Genomic DNA, 17,744 nt, shown 5'->3' with positions numbered 1-17,744 from the left:
TCTATTGTTGTTGATGGCCGATTGCTATGAGTGCCACCCTGTGAACGGCGCTCATAGCAATGCTGCATTTCTGCTACATAGAGGTGATCTGTGCTTCACCTCTATGTAGCAGAGGCGATCGTGTAGTTCATGCTTCTAGCCTCCTATGGAGGCTATTGAAGCATGCCAAAAAAAATGTGTTTAAAAAATATAAAAAAATATAAAAGTTCAAATTACCCCCCTTTCGCCCCAATCAAAATAAAACAATAAAAAAATCAAACCTACACATATTTGGTATTTCCGCGTTCAGAATCACCAATCTATCTATCTATCAATAAAAAAAGGATTAACCTGATCGCTAAACGGCATAGCGAGAAAAAAAATCAAAACGCCAAAATTGCTTGGTCGCCACGACATTGCATTAAAATGCAATAACGGGAGATCAAAAAAACATATCTGCACAAATGTGGTATAATTAAAAATGTCAGCTCGGCACGCAAAAAATAAGCCCTCACCCAAAGGCAGATCATGAAAAATGGAGACGCTACGGGTATTGGAAAATTGTGCAATTGTTTTTTTTAGCACATTTTGGATTTTTTTTTCACCACGTAGATAAAAAAGGACCTAGACATGTTTGGTGTCTATGAACTCTTAATGACCTGGAGAATCATAATGGCAGGTCAGTTTGAGCATTTAGTGAACCTAGCAAAAAAAGGCAGACAAAAAACAAGTGTGGGATTGCACTTTTTTTTGCAATTTCATCGCACTTGGAATTTTTTTCCCATTTTCTCTTACACGACATGGTAAAACCAATGGTATCTTTCAAAAGTAAAACTCGTCCTGCAAAAAATAAGCCCTCACATGACCATATTGACAGAAAAATAAAAAAGTTATAGCTTTGGAAAGAAGGGGAGAGAAAATGAAAACGAAAAAAGCTTAACCCCTTAATGACCGCCAATAGTCTTTTAACTGACCTGAGATATAAGAGAATAGCATCCCCATACAGGGACAATCCAGCAGCTGTCGGCTGTACTCTATAGCTGACAACTTGCTGCATCAGCCACGATCAGTGTTGTCACCGTCCATATCTGTTTAACCCCTAAGATGCTGCTGTCAATGGTGACTACATCATATAAATAGTTAACAGAGTGTGGGGGCTTCCTGTTTAACCCCATTGGCACCCTGAGATCATGATTCTGTGGTCCTGATATTTGCCGTGGCAATTTACATCCAAATAGCTGCCTCAGAGTATGCCTGTTCAGAAGTCAGTGATATTTATGTGGTAAAAATAATTTTTTTCTTTCCTGTCATGCCACTTTGCATTCATTCCTTAACATCACCTGAGGGGTTAATAAACTACCTGACAGCAGTTTTCAATATGTTGGGGGTGCTGTTTTTAAAATGGTATCATGTTTGGATGTTTTCCAATATCTAGGACCCCAAAAGTCACTTCAAACCTGACTATGTCCCTAAAAAAATAAGTTTTGTAAATGTCCTTGAAAAAAATAAAAAATTGCATCTATATTTTTAAACCTCCTAAAAAGCTAATAAAATAACATTTTTCAAATGGTGCTGATGTAAATCCGACATGTGGGAAGTGTTATTTATTAATGTGTTTGTGTGGTATGACTGTCTGGAGTAAAGGGATATTCATTTAAAGTTTGAAATTTTTTTTTACATTTTTGTCAAATTTCTGATATTTTTTATAAACAAAAAAATATATAGACATAAATTTACCATTAACATAAAGTACAACATGTCACGAAAAAACAATCTCAAAATCATTGGGACCTTTGAAGCATTCCAGAGTTATTACCACATAAAGGGACACTGGTCAGATTTCAAAAATTTGGCTCCATCATTAAGGGGTTGAAAATTTTCACCAGTGTGTACTGACCCTTATTATGGCAACACAACCTCTGTCAGATTTATTCAGGGTGGTGCATGAACACATTGCAATCTTTCAAAGGAGTAGAAGAAAATCAGCACTCATCCCATCTGAAGGTACATCAGTCCATTTTTATTTTCATTTCATTTAGGGTAGCGACAGAAAGTGCAATAGTGCTGTCAGCGTGAATGCAGGTGCAGGGATTTCAAAAGAGAGACATGGCGTGCAACAAACCTTTTGCTCTTAAAGTGCCCTTCTACTGGTCAGAAAGTTGAAGTGAGTTCACTGGCTGTGAACTTGCAGGACCTGTCTGGCGGCATATATATATATATATATATATATATATATATATATATATATATATATATATATATATATATATATATATATATGTGTGTCACTGACATTTATATTTATTTATTTATTTATTTATATACAGTGGGGCAAAAAAGTATTTAGTCAGTCAGCAATAGTGCAAGTTCCACCACTTAAAAAGATGAGAGGCGTCTGTAATTTACATCATAGGTAGACCTCAACTATGGGAGACAAACTGAGAAAAAAAAATCCAGAAAATCACATTGTCTGTTTTTTTATCATTTTATTTGCATATTATGGTGGAAAATAAGTATTTGGTCAGAAACAAGCAATCAAGATTTCTGGCTCTCACAGACCTGTAACTTCTTCTTTAAGAGTCTCCTCTTTCCTCCACTCATTACCTGTAGTAATGGCACCTGTTTAAACTTGTTATCAGTATAAAAAGACACCTGTGCACACCCTCAAACAGTCTGACTCCAAACTCCACTATGGTGAAGACCAAAGAGCTGTCAAAGGACACCAGAAACAAAATTGTAGCCCTGCACCAGGCTGGGAAGACTGAATCTGCAATAGCCAACCAGCTTGGAGTGAAGAAATCAACAGTGGGAGCAATAATTAGAAAATGGAAGACATTCAAGACCACTGATAATCTCCCTCGATCTGGGGCTCCACGCAAAATCCCACCCTGTGGGGTCAGAATGATCACAAGAACGGTGAGCAAAAATCCCAGAACCATGCGGGGGGACCTAGTGAATGAACTGCAGAGAGCTGGGACCAATGTAACAAGGCCTACCATAAGTAACACACTACGCCACCATGGACTCAGATCCTGCAGTGCCAGACGTGTCCCACTGCTTAAGCCAGTACATGTCCGGGCCCGTCTGAAGTTTGCTAGAGAGCATTTGGATGATCCAGAGGAGTTTTGGGAGAATGTCCTATGGTCTGATGAAACCAAACTGGAACTGTTTGGTAGAAACACAACTTGTCGTGTTTGGAGGAAAAAGAATACTGAGTTGCATCCATCCAACACCATACCTACTGTAAAGCATGGTGGTGGAAACATCATGCTTTGGGGCTGTTTCTCTGCAAAGGGGCCAGGACGACTGATCCGGGTACATGAAAGAATGAATGGGGCCATGTATCGTGAGATTTTGAGTGCAAACCTCCTTCCATCAGCAAGGGCATTGAAGATGAAACGTGGCTGGGTCTTTCAACATGACAATGATCCAAAGCACACCGCCAGGGCAACGAAGGAGTGGCTTCGGAAGAAGCATTTCAAGGTCCTGGAGTGGCCTAGCCAGTCTCCAGATATCAACCCTATAGAAAACCTTTGGAGGGAGTTGAAAGTTCGTGTTGCCAAGCGAAAAGTCAAAAACATCACTGCTCTAGAGGAGATCTGCATGGAGGAATGGGCCAACATACCAACAACAGTGTGTGGCAACCTTGTGAAGACTTACAGAAAACGTTTGACCTCTGTCATTGCCAACAAAGGATATATTACAAAGTATTGAGATGAAATTTTGTTTCTGACCAAATACTTATTTTCCACCATAATATGCAAATAAAATGATAAAAAAACCAGACAATGTGATTTTCTGGGTTTTTTTTTCTCAGTTTGTCTCCCATAGTTGAGGTCTACCTCTGATGTAAATTACAGACGCCTCTCATCTTTTTAAGTGGTGGAACTTGCACTATTGCTGACTGACTAAATACTATTTTGCCCCACTGTATATATGTATTCTATGTGTATATATCTATCCTATTCTAACCTGTCAGTGTGATTTTACTGACACATGAATTGCTGGCTTTTCAAAGGACAGCACTCGCATGGTCCGAGTGCTGTGCGATTTTTTCTTTCTCGCACCCATAGGCTTGCATTGGCAATTCTCGTCTGAGTCTCGGTGATAATTGCAGCATGCTGTGATTTTACATGCATGCTGTATATGCTTGGGAAAATAAACGGTGATGTGAGCTGCCCCATAGATTAACACTGGGCCAAGTGCTATGCAATGTTTTCTTGCATAGCAGTCGCCCGTATTCTACGGTAGTGTGCCCTCGGCTTAAACGTGCTTACCTGTGTATTTTTTATATTCTGCTTTTTTGGGTGGATTCTAGCAATTCTAGATGGTTTAGCCTGATTTATCAATTGCAACATTTTAAAAGTCGCAAAATTTGGGTAAAATTCACTCTAGTCTCCCTGATGTATCATTGAATACTTATTTTTTTGCCCCCAATTCATGAATTGTGTGCATTTTGATGAATTCAATGTAAAAAATAAGACAAAAAAGAAAACTGTCTTAGGCCGGTTTCACACGTCATTGGCTCCTGTACGTGTAGTGACAGTTTTCTCATGTACCGGAGACTCTGACACACGTAGACCTATTCAAATAAATGGGTCTATGCACATGCCTGCATGTTTTCACCAACCGTGTTCAAAACACGGAGACATGTCTGTTTTTCTCCGGCAGCATGGTCCGCAAAGCGTCCCGCACACGTGCACATGGAGAACAGTGTGCACTCTCCTCCGTGTGCACATACCACCGCAGGAGAAGCAGCGCTACAGTTAAGCGCTGTCCCCTGCATGTGGTGCTGAAGCATTCATCTCTTGTCCACTGCAGCGCTCGCAGGAGAGAAGAGATGAAAACCACGTGACCGCTCACACAGGACAAGCTGCCGGAGCTGAGAGGAGGCATCGCGGGAGCTGGGTGAGTATTTCTCTGCAAGCGGGCGGGCGCACGTGGGTGGGAGGTGGGAGGTGACCCCCAAACTTTATTTTTAACAAAAAAAAGTTAGATTTTTCATCTCTTCTCTCCTGCGAGCGCTGCAGGGGACAAGAGATGAATGCCGCCTTCAGCACCACATGCAGGGGACAGCGCTTACTGTAGCGCTGTCTCTCCTGCACGGTCCGTGTGGTCCTCAGGCGGCACATGGGCGGCACACGGCTGCCGCACGTGTGCCACACTGATGTGCCACCTGAGAACACAGACACACGAACACGCATAACTCCAGTACCGATTTCTCCGGTACCGGAATTATCTGGACGTGTGAGACTGGCCTTAAAGACCCTGCAAATGGTGAACCAGGTCCCTAGAGTTTCATGGATCTACGTATACACACTCGTACCCATTATAATCTATGACATGTATTTTTGTAGGCCATGTATTCCCCTAAAAAAAAAAATCACAGAAACATGTTTGTTTTTGATCTGAGTCACATATCAAAATTACCCATACATGTTTATGGGACCGTTAAAATCCCAAGCAGCACATATTGTCATCTGTGTGCAATATTTTACTAATGCAATGAGTAGAAGAAGCTTTGATATTTATTTATTTATTTATTTATTTTTTCAGTTGAGAAAATCACTGATAAAATCGATGGGAAAAACTGAAACACAGACCAAACTCTAATGAAAATTGGATGCAAACAACTGATGATGAAATTCGGACTGCTTTTTTTGCGTACTAGAAAAATCACTGACATCTGAATGAGACCTACCAATGATTGAGGAATAAAAAAAAAGGAAAATAGTCAGTAAGTATTACATTGATACTGATATTGGTGAGAAATTAATAAATTTACATTTTCATTAGATCTATGTTTTGCAGAATATGTAAAACAAAATAAGCAAAGAAGAAAATCAAGGAGATACAAATGAATGAAAGGCTGTCGGGGGGGGGGGGGGGGGGTAAAGTGTGTATCAGTTCTACTCCTATGCCATAGAGGTCTATGGCTGCATGCCAGGAATCTTCAGTGGAATATGTCTAATGAAGGAAGGGAAATGATGACCTGAATACATTGGCTAGCAATGTGTGGAGCCCATCTAATTGGCATAAGTCAGTGGTGCAAACGTCTCTAGTTTAATTAGAAAGGGAAGGGCCTGTTAAAGAATAAAACAGGGAGAATTTAAAAATGCTGGCAGACTTTCGTGTGTTGGTAAAATAACTCATTTTAGGGCAATTTGCTTTGCAATCTGGTCTGCAGCCTCTCAAGGGAGAAGAGATAAGGAAAAAACAAAAAACAAAAGAGGACTAAAATCAGCTATCACATAGTGTACAACCTCTGTAGAATACGCTTTAGTGTCTTAAATCTGCCCAATCAATATGATTCCTTTCTTTTAAGTTATCACTTCAGAAACACTGTATCACACTAGAAATCGGGAATGCCGTATTGATGATAGGACTCTTGGGGGCTTCTTTAGATTTAAAAAAACTATTTTGCTCAACTATATTGTTTTCTCCTTCCCAGGGAATATGGCTGGCAATTTACAATCCTGAGCTAGTGTACAATGCATGCAGTCTATGTGAAGTTCTCCTGCAGGGTTATGATGTAGCCTGCTGCATTATATCACATTATGTGCTGCGAAGGTTTACGTTTACAGAGCTATTATAGGGATGCAGTTTCATAGAGGTTTGGTTTTTTCACATCAAGTGTACAGTGCTCTCCCTGTGGTAGTTCTGCTTAGAAAGTATGCAGCGTGAAGCACAAAACATGCACAAGGAAGGAAAATTTATTGTTGATAAGGGTGGATAAGCACAGAGGAGTCAGACCAGAAAATACCCCAAAGTGACACCATTCTAAAAACTGCACCCCTCAAGGCGCTCAAAACCACATTCAAGAAGTTTATTAAGGCCGGAGTCACACTACAACGAGATACGGCCGAGTCTCGCAGGTTAAAAACAAGCTCTGGCACCGGCACTCCGGAGCGGAGCTTGCGTCTCCATGTATTGCTATGCGGCTGCACGCTCCACTCTGGAGTGCCGGTGCCAGAGCTTGGTTTTAACCTGCGAGACTCGGCCATATCTCGCTGTGTGTGATCCCGGCCTAACCCTTCAGGTGCTTGACGAGAACTAAACCCATGTGGAAGGAAAAAATTAACATTTTACTTTTTTTCAAAAAATTTTTTCTTTAGACCCAAACTTTTTTATTTTTTGAGACCCCGGATGTGGGGGAAAGCCACTGTTTGGGCGCATGACAGGGCTCAGAAGGGAGTGAGCACTGTTTGGTCGGCACTTATTTCTCAGCGCCCTTAACTACTGCCGTTACAAGGCGCATCAGCAGTCGTTAAGGGGTTAAGGTGACCATGAATTAAATAGTCTCTTGGGAACAGACACAGCGTGATCAATTGAGATCATAAAAATTATTATTAAGAATTAAATGTTTGTGTTACTTGCTTTATGACTCCTGTTACTATGGCTGTACAATATTTGTCACTGCAACTTACATAGCATGGAGCATGACAGTTTGTCTTACTTTGTTATGTATTATGTGTGAGGAGAAAATAATGATGCTTCTTAACATTGAAATTGCAACATGAAGAAGGAAAATTATGGAATTATGGTATTATGGAAATTTCAGTATTGATACACATGTAATGATATAAAAATGGAAACAAAATTTTCAAAACATCTTAATTTATTGTGTATTAAGTACGATTATCACACTCAGAAATACATGCACTTATACACATTGCTAAACAATCAATGAGGTAATTAGTGGTGGTATGAGGAATGTTCTGCCAAGGTGAATGCACTTAGGCACACAAATCATCAAGATCTGCTGTTGGCAGCTCTCTGTGCAATTACTGACAAATGGCAAACCAGAGGTGCTTGATTGGAGACAAATCTGGAAAGGCTGCAAGGCTTGGGAGATCATTAAGGCTGCTTGCAGTAATATGAGCAACATTTAGCCTGGCATTATTGGGTTGAAGAAACACTTTGAGACACACTGGAATATTGCGGATAAATGGCAGTACCACTGATTCCATCACAAATCAATGTAATACTGAGCTGTTGATGTAACTAGAATGAAGACTGTAGAGGTGTAGCTAAAGTATGTTATGTCTCCCCACACTATAATCTTAGGAGTAAGACCAGTGTAACATACCCTCGTGAAGGCCTCTTCATGACGTTGCCCACGTTGTCTCCAGATGGAGACTCATGGTTGGAAAGGGGCAGTGGATGCTGGAATGAAGCTCTATCCTCTTCAGTGATGAGTCCCGCTTTTGTCATGAACTCAATGATAGCTAAAGATTAATTCCGCCTAATAAACTCTAGATTTGATTTCATTTATACTTTGTGATTCTGCGTTATCTTGCATGATCAATATGGAAAATGTATAACCCTGAAATATGCAATTGTATATGTTATAGTAATGTTCATAACAAATTGGGTACCATTATTATGTTTATTGTATATATTTTTATGAGGTCTCTTTTATTTGTTGTCAAAATGTGTTACAGTGATGTTGACCTTGTCTTTCTATTATAGCCTTTGGATTTCTATGACATATTCACTACATTCAGTATAATGACCAATTACATCACGGAGAGTTCTTCATTAAAGGTTACAAGGTTACATTCTCACTTATATGGCTTCTCTAGAAATATGCAAAAAATATAAATTACTAAAGAAAATATAATCAAGAATAAGTTCATAAATACCTTTAATCAGGGAACCTGTCACATCAGATGACATTATTAATCTGCAGATATAGGGTTAATCTACAGGTTAACAGCATTAGGATGGCGCCCGGCGCCATACTAAAGATGCAAAACTTGATGGAATATTAACTTTATTGCTCATGGGCGCCACCTACTCTCAATTAAACAGGCATGCCAATGCTGGTACAATCATCAATCACAGCACTGTGAGTAGTGGCTGTAAACACACCCTAAGGCTTTGACTGACACTTGGTTAAGGTACTGGGGCATGCTAACGGCACTATTAGGGTATGTGTCCACGTTCAGGAAACGCTGAGTTTTTGACGCAGCGTTGAGCAGCATGCATAAAAAATGCAGCGTCCAGATGTTACAGCATAGTGGAGGGGATTTCATGAAATCCTGTCTCCACTATGCAGTAAAAGACGCATGCGGCACACCCGAGAAAACTCACATGCGGCGCGTCTTTTAAGAACGCAGCATGTCCTTACATTGCAGAAAAAACTCAAGGACAACGCAGGTGACCTGCCAGTGACCTCAGGTGCAGGTTTGGTCAGGATTTTACCTGCATAAAATCCTGACCAAATCTTGAAGCAATCCTGAATGTGGACACATACCCTTAGGGTACGTGTCCACGGCTAAGCCCCGCCCCCTTTCTGGGACACGATGATGCCGGATGTGTTAACTGTACACATCCGGGATCATCGCACCCTCGCATAGCGCCCTGTGATATTACTTGCGGCGACGCAGCGTCGCCGCAGGTAGCACGGACATGCTGCGATCTGAAAAGACGCGCAGCATGTCCGGAGTCGCAGGGAAGTCGGATGCGTGTTTCCACGCATAGTGGACACGGGATTTCATAAAATCCCCTCCACTATGCTGGAACATCTGGACGCTGCGTGTTTGACTGTCGGCACGCCGAAACACCTGTATAACTAAAAGCTGATGTGTATGACTAAGGCCGGTGTCAGATGAGCGAATGGCATCCGATGCGAGAGCATTGGATGCAATATGCTAATGATGCTCGGCTCATGCTCTGCTGCGAATGTCATGCGTCTGTGCTCCGAGCCTCTCGCACAGAGAGCATCGGAGCACAACTGCGGAGGAGGCGGATAAATACATTTTTCCATCTCCTTTATTGCCGGGGTCACGGTGTAACGCACATCACTTGAATGATATCCAAGTGATGTGCGTTGTCTCACTCGCACCCATAGGCTTATATGAGTGCGAGTGAGCCGAGACTCTGCCGAGTATCGGTGACAATCGCAGCATGCTGCGATTTCACTCACACCTACAATACGGCTGAAAAAAACCCGATGATTTGAGTTTCCTCATAGTTTAATACTGGTCCAAGTGCTATGCGATTTTTTATCGCATAGCAGTATTATACGGTAGTGTGACTCCGGCCTAAAAGCCAGTGGTTTTTTTTGAGGAATTGTGATTGACCCGTAGAAGCGCCGTACAAGTGCGAAACGGCCGTCGTCAGCACCTGCACACTCCTGTCCTCTCCTGTCCTCATTTTCCCGGCCATGATGACTTTTTAATCGTGACTGAATAAACAATGGATTTTTAAAGGATCGGTGAGTGCTACCTGTTTTTTCTCTTGGAATTCATCTGACATGTTGTCTCCAGAAGAGCACCCGGAATCCTGAGGTACAGTTTTGCTATTGTACTTTATATTTCACGGCATACAGATCCAGTAATAACAGCGGTGCTGTCTGTTTTTTTCCTTTTGGCTTGGTGGACCCATATGAGTGTTCGTATTTGCAGGACAAGTTTTATTTTGAAGTACGGTAACTTCAATTCATTTTGACGCATAATGCGCTGGAAAATGAGAAAAAAACTCCAAATGTGGTGAAATTGCATAAAGAAAAAAAAAGCAAATGCCCCATTGTTTTTTTTCTGTGCTTTGTTTTTTATTTTCATTTAGGTGGTCACAATGACCTGGCAATTTGATTTTTGGGGTTTATACTATTACAATGACATAAAACTCAAACTTCTGAAATTGTAAAAAAAAAGAATATTTGTGATTTCTAATTTTTTTCATTTTTATATACATGAAACTTGGTAAAGGCTTGCTTTTTGTGCCTCCAGCTGACATTTTAATTGATACAAATTTTGGATAAATATGATATTTTGATCGTTTTTTATTGCATTTTTTGTGAGGGAGGTTAGGGTGTAAAAAATGACTATTGACCATTTAAGCCCTACAGTGTTATGTCATCTGTAGTGTTGAGCGATACCTTCCGATACTCAAAGGAATCGGTATTGGATGGTATCGGCCGATATCCAAAAAATATCAGATATCGCCGATACCGATACCCGATACCAATGCAAGTCAATGGGACACAAGTATCGGAAGGTATCCTGGATGGTTCCCAGGGTCTGAAGGAGAGGAAACTCTCCTTCAGGCCCTGGGATCCATATTCATGTAAAAAATAAAGAATTAAAATAAAAAAGATGGATATACTCACCCCTCCGGCGGCCCCTGGACCTTACCGATGTAACCGGCACCCTCCCTTCCTAAGAATGAGCAGTGAAGGACCTTCGATGACGTCACGGCTTGTGATTGGTCGCGTGACCGCTCATGTGACCGCTCACGCGACCAATCACAAGCCGCGACATCATTGCAGGTCCTAAACTCACTGCATTCTTAGGAACGGAGGCTGCCGGTTACATCGGTAAGGTCCAGGGGCCGCCGGACGGGTGAGTATATCCATATTTTTTATTTTTATTCTTTATTTTTTACATGAATATGGATCCCAGGGCCTGAAGGAGAGTCTCCTCTCCTCCAGACCCTGGGAACCATACACTGGGAACTTCCGATTCCGATTTCCGATATCACAAAAATATCGGAACTCGGTATCGGAATTCCGATACAGCAAATATCGGCAGATACCCGATACTTGCGGTATTGTAATGCTCAACACTAGTCATCTGTGAACATTTCTGTGCTCTTAAAAACTGATAAAAAGCTTTTCAAAATTATTTAGGATACCATACCTCAGCCCTACACTGTTATATGGCCTGTGATCATTTCTGTGATCTCTAACCCCTTCACGCCGCAGCCCATTTTTGTTTTTACATTTCTGTTTTTGCTTCCCTGATTTCCAGAGCCATAACTTTTTTATTTTTCCGCCAATATGGCCATGTGTGGGCTTCTCTTTTGCAGGACAAGTTGCACTTCTGAATGACACTATTGGTTTTACCATGTCGTGTATTGGAAAACAGGAAAAAAATTCCAAGTGCGGTGAAATTCAAAACAAAGTGCAATTCCACAACAGGTTTTTTTTTTTATACCTTGTTAACCAAATGCTAAAACTGACCTGCTATTATGATTCTTCAGGTCATTATAAGCTGGTAGATACCAAACATGCATAGAATCTTTTTATTTAAGCAGAGAAAAAAATCCAAAGTTTGTTAAAACAAAAAAAAATTGCATCATTTTCCAAGACTCGTAGTGTCTCCATTTTTCATGATCTGGAGCTGAGTGAGGGCTTATTTTTTGCGTTCTGAGCTTACATTTTTAGTAATGCCATTTTGGTGTAGATACAATCTTTCTATCACCTGTTATTGTATTTTAACCCCTTAAGCCCCGAGGGTGGTTTGCACATTAATGACCGGGCCAATTTTTACAATTCTGACCACTGTCCCTTTATGAGGTTATAACTCTGGAACACTTCAACAGAGCTTGGCGATTTTGACACTGTTTTCTCGTGACATATTGTACTTCATGATAGTGGTAACATTTATTTGATATAACTTGCGTTTATTTGTGAAAAAAATGAAAATTTGGCAAACATTTTGAAAATTTTGCAATTTTCCAACTTTGAATTTTCATGCCCTTAAATCACAGAGACATGTCATGAAAAATACTTAATAAGTAACATTTCAAACATGTCTACTTTACATCAGCACAATTTTGAAACCAAAATTTTTTTTGTTAGGGAGTTATAAGGGTTAAAATTTGACCAGCAATTTCTAATTTTTACAACACCATTTTTTTTAGGGACCACATCTAATTTGAAGTCATTTTGAGGGGTCTATATGATAGAAAATACCCAAGTGTGACACCATTCTAAAAACTGCACATTCAAGAAGTTTTTTAACCCTTCAGGTGTTTCACAGGAATTTTTGGAATGTTTAAATAAAAATGAACATTTAACTTTTTTTCACACAAAATTTATTTCAGCTCCAATTTGTCTTATTTTACCAAGGGTAACAGGAGAAAATGGACCCCAAAAGTTGTTGTACTATTGGTCCTGAGTATGTTTATACCCCGTATGTGGGGGTAAACCACTGTTTGGGCGCATGGCAGAGCTCGGAAGGAAAGGAGCGCCATTTGACTTTTCAATGCAAAATTGACTGGAATTGAGATGGGATGCCATGTTGCCTTTGGAGAGCCCCTGATGTGCCTAAACATTGAAACCCCCCACAAGTGACACCATTTTGGAAAGTAGACCCCTTAAGGAACTTATCTAGATGTGTGGTGAGCACTTTGACCCACCAAGTGCTTCACAGAAGTTTATAATGCAGAGCCGTAAAAATAAAAAATCATATTTTTTCACAAAAATGATCTTTTCACCCCCAATTTTTTATTTTCCCAAGGGTAAGAGAAGAAATTAGACCACAAAAGTGGTTTTGCAATTTGTCCTGAGTACGCTGATACCCCATGTGTGGGGGTAAACGACTGTTTGGGCGCATGGCAGAGCTCGGAAGGGAAGGAGCGCTGTTGTGAATTTTCCTTTTGGCTCCCTCTAGTGGCTACTAGTGATTTGACTCTGGGTATGTCATTCATCCCTTGTATTCTCACCTGGGTCGTTAGGTCAGGGGTGTTGCTATATAAGCTCCCTGGACCTTCAGTTCTATGCCTGGCAACGTTGATATCAGAGCTAATCTGCAGTGCTCTTGTCTACTGATCCTGGTTCCTGCTTGTTTAAGCTAAGTCTGCTTTCTTGCTTTTTTTGCTATTTGTTTTGGTTTGCATTTTTGTCCAGCTTGAATATAATCTGTTTCCTGACCTTGCTGGAAGCTCTAGGGTGGCTGGTGTTCTCCCCCCGGGCCGTTAGACGGTTCGGGGGTTCTTGAATCTCCAGCGTGGATTTTGATAGGGTTTTTGTTGACCATATAAGTTATCTTACTACATTCTGCTATTGATAAGTGGGCCTCTCTTTGCTAAAATCTAGTTCATCTCTGTGTTTGTCATTTCCTCTTTCCTCACCGTTATTATTTGTGGGGGGCTACTATCCTACTTTTGGGGTCTATTCTCTGGAGGCAAAAGAGGTCTTTGTTTTCCTCTTCTAGGGGTAGTTAGTCCTCCGGCTGGCGCGAGACATCTAGCGACCAACGTAGGCATGTTCTCCGGCTACTGCTAGTGTTGGCGTTAGGAGTAGATATATGGTCAACCCAGTTACCACTGCCCTATGAGCTGGATTTTTGTACTTCGCAGACTTACTTGTTTCTCTGAGACCCTCGCCATTGGGGTCATAACAGTTTGCCAGGCCAGTATTAAATGTTAAATGCATTGCAGAAGCGGGATTATAAGAAAGAAAGTTCTGAGTTTTTTTTTCTCTCTCTCATTTTTTTTTTTCTTTTCCCCTTTACCTCTGAGTGGCTTGTGTTTGCTGCAGACATGAATGTCCAGACCTTGATTACAAGTGTGGACCAGCTTGCTGCTCGTGTGCAGGGCATACAAGATTATGTTATCAGAAGTCCTATGTCAGAACCTAAGATACCGATTCCTGAACCGTTTTCCGGAGACCGATTTAAATTTAGAAATTTCAGGAATAATTGTAAATTGTTTTTGTCCCTGAAACCCTGTTCATCTGGAGACTCCGCTCAGCAAGTAAAAATTGTTATTTCTTTTTTACGGGGCGACCCTCAGGATTGGGCCTTCTCGCTGGCGCCAGGAGATCCGGCATTGGCTGACATTGATGCGTTTTTTCTGGCGCTCGGTTTGCTTTATGAGGAACCCAATCTTGAGATTCAGGCAGAAAAGGCCTTGCTGGCTATGTCTCAGGGCCAGGACGAGGCTGAAGTGTATTGCCAAAAATTTCGGAAATGGTCCGTGCTGACCCAGTGGAACGAGTGTGCATTGGCTGCTAATTTTAGAAATGGCCTTTCTGAAGCCATTAAGAATGTGATGGTGGGTTTTTCCATTCCCACAGGTCTGAATGATTCTATGGCCCGGGCTATTCAAATCGACCGGCGGTTGCGGGAGCGCAAAACCGCTAATTCCCTCATGGTGTTGTCTGAACAGACACCTGATTTAATGCAATGTGATAGAATCCTGACTAGAAATGAGCGGAAAATTCATAGACGCCAGAATGGCTTGTGTTACTACTGTGGTGATTCTACACATGTTATCTCAGCATGCTCTAAACGTCTTACTAAGGTTGTTAGTCCGGTCGCCATTGGTAATTTGCAACCTAAATTTATTCTATCTGTAACTTTGATTTGCTCACTGTCATCGTATCCTGTCATGGCGTTTGTGGACTCGGGTGCTGCCCTGAGCCTTATGGATCTGTCATTTGCCAAGCGCTGCGGATTTGTTCTTGAGCCATTGGAAAATCCTATCCCTCTTAGGGGTATTGATTCTACGCCATTGGCAAAAAATAAACCGCAGTTTTGGACACAGGTTACCATGTGCATGACTCCCGAACATCGGGAGGTAATACGTTTTCTTGTTCTGCATAAAATGCATGATTTGGTTGTTTTGGGTTTGCCATGGTTACAGACCCATAATCCAGTCTTGGACTGGAAGGCTATGTCAGTGTCAAGTTGGGGCTGCCATGGAATTCATGGAGATTCCCTGCCCTTGTCTATTGCTTCTTCTACGCCTTCGGAAGTTCCGGCGTATTTGTCTGATTATCAGGATGTCTTCAGCGAGTCTAAGTCCAGTGCACTGCCTCCTCATAGGGAATGTGACTGTGCAATAGATTTGATTCCTGGCAGTAAGTTTCCTAAGGGGAGACTGTTTAATCTGTCGGTACCTGAACATACCGCGATGCGTTCATATATCAAGGAGTCTCTTGAGAAGGGGCATATCCGTCCTTCTTCTTCCCCTCTTGGTGCGGGATTCTTTTTTGTGGCCAAAAAGGACGGATCTTTGAGGCCTTGTATTGACTATCGGCTTTTAAATAAGATCACTGTCAAATTTCAGTATCCTTTGCCGCTGTTGTCAGATTTGTTTGCCCGGATTAAAGGTGCCAAGTGGTTCACCAAGATAGACCTTCGTGGTGCGTACAACCTTGTGCGCATTAGGCAGGGCGATGAATGGAAAACCGCATTCAATACGCCCGAAGGTCATTTTGAGTACTTGGTGATGCCATTCGGTCTCTCTAATGCACCTTCAGTTTTTCAGTCCTTCATGCATGACATTTTCCGGAAGTATCTGGATAAATTTTTGATTGTATATCTGGATGATATTCTGGTTTTTTCTGATGATTGGGACTCGCATGTGGAGCAGGTCAGGATGGTTTTTGAGATTCTGCGTGAAAATTCTTTGTTTGTAAAAGGCTCAAAGTGTCTCTTTGGTGTACAGAAGGTTCCCTTTTTGGGGTTCATTTTTTCCCCTTCTGCTGTGGAGATGGATCCAGTCAAGGTCCGAGCTATTCATGATTGGACTCAACCCTCGTCAGTTAAGAGTCTTCAGAAGTTCTTGGGTTTTGCTAACTTCTACCGTCGTTTTATCGCAAATTTCTCTAGCGTTGTTAAACCGCTGACGGATATGACCAAGAAAGGCTCTGATGTAGCTAACTGGGCTCCTGCTGCCGTGGAGGCTTTCCAGGAGTTAAAACGCCGGTTTACTTCGGCGCCTGTTTTGTGCCAGCCTGACATCTCACTTCCCTTTCAGGTTGAGGTGGATGCTTCGGAGATTGGGGCAGGGGCCGTTTTGTCGCAGAGAGGCCCTGGTTGCTCTACTATGAGACCTTGTGCCTTTTTCTCTAGGAAGTTTTCGCCGGCAGAGCGAAATTATGATGTGGGCAATCGGGAGTTGTTGGCCATGAAGTGGGCATTTGAGGAGTGGCGTCATTGGCTCGAGGGTGCTAAGCATCGTGTGGTGGTCTTGACTGATCACAAAAATCTGATGTATCTCGAGTCTGCTAAACGCCTGAATCCTAGACAGGCCCGCTGGTCATTGTTTTTCTCCCGTTTTGACTTTGTGGTCTCGTATTTACCAGGTTCTAAGAATGTGAAGGCCGATGCTCTGTCTAGGAGCTTTGTGCCTGATGCTCCTGGAGTCGCTGAACCTGTGGGTATTCTTAAGGAAGGAGTTATCGTGTCTGCTATTTCTCCAGATCTGCGACGTGTGTTGCAGAGATTTCAGGCTGGTAGGCCTGACTCTTGTCCACCTGACAGATTGTTTGTGCCTGCTAGATGGACCAGCAGAGTCATTTCCGAGGTTCATTCCTCGGTGTTGGCAGGGCACCCGGGAATTTTTGGCACCAGAGATCTGGTGGCCAGGTCCTTTTGGTGGCCTTCCTTGTCAAGGGATGTGCGGTCATTTGTACAGTCCTGTGGTACTTGTGCTCGAGCTAAGCCTTGCTGCTCTCGTGCCAGCGGGTTGCTCTTGCCCTTGCCTGTCCCGAAGAGACCTTGGACACACATCTCTATGGATTTCATTTCTGATCTTCCGGTGTCTCAGGGCATGTCTGTCATCTGGGTGATATGTGACCGTTTCTCCAAGATGGTCCATTTGGTTCCTTTGCCTAAGCTGCCCTCCTCTTCTGATCTGGTTCCTGTGTTCTTCCAGAACGTGGTTCGTTTGCACGGCATTCCTGAGAATATTGTGTCGGACAGAGGATCCCAGTTTGTTTCCAGGTTCTGGCGATCCTTTTGTGGTAGGATGGGCATTGAGTTGTCGTTTTCATCTGCTTTCCATCCCCAGACTAACGGACAAACGGAGCGAACTAATCAGACTCTGGAGGCTTATTTGAGGTGTTTTGTCTCTTCTGATCAGGATGATTGGGTGACCTTCTTGCCGTTGGCTGAATTTGCCCTTAATAATCGGGCTAGTTCCGCCACCTTGGTTTTGCCGTTTTTCTGCAACTCTGGTTTCCATCCTCGTTTTTCCTCGGGACATGTGGAGCCTTCTGACTGTCCTGGGGTGGATTCCGTGGT

General features: G+C 42.1%; 1 protein-coding gene across 2 annotated transcripts in view; it reads left to right on the top strand.

The window, feature by feature from the left end:
- LOC143807770 (uncharacterized) overlaps nucleotides 1–17,744 on the top strand; it is a 625,031-nt gene that overhangs the window by 318,751 nt on the left and 288,536 nt on the right. For both annotated transcript variants that reach the window (XM_077289680.1, XM_077289682.1), the window contains exon 2: nucleotides 5,536–5,716. The gene's annotated coding sequence lies outside the window, so the exon portion shown is untranslated. The remainder of the gene's footprint in view (nucleotides 1–5,535; nucleotides 5,717–17,744) is intronic.

Source organism: Ranitomeya variabilis, chromosome 2, assembly GCF_051348905.1.
Source record: "Ranitomeya variabilis isolate aRanVar5 chromosome 2, aRanVar5.hap1, whole genome shotgun sequence".
Lineage (NCBI taxonomy): Eukaryota > Metazoa > Chordata > Amphibia > Anura > Dendrobatidae > Ranitomeya > Ranitomeya variabilis.
This window is presented reverse-complemented; position numbering and strand designations above follow the sequence as displayed.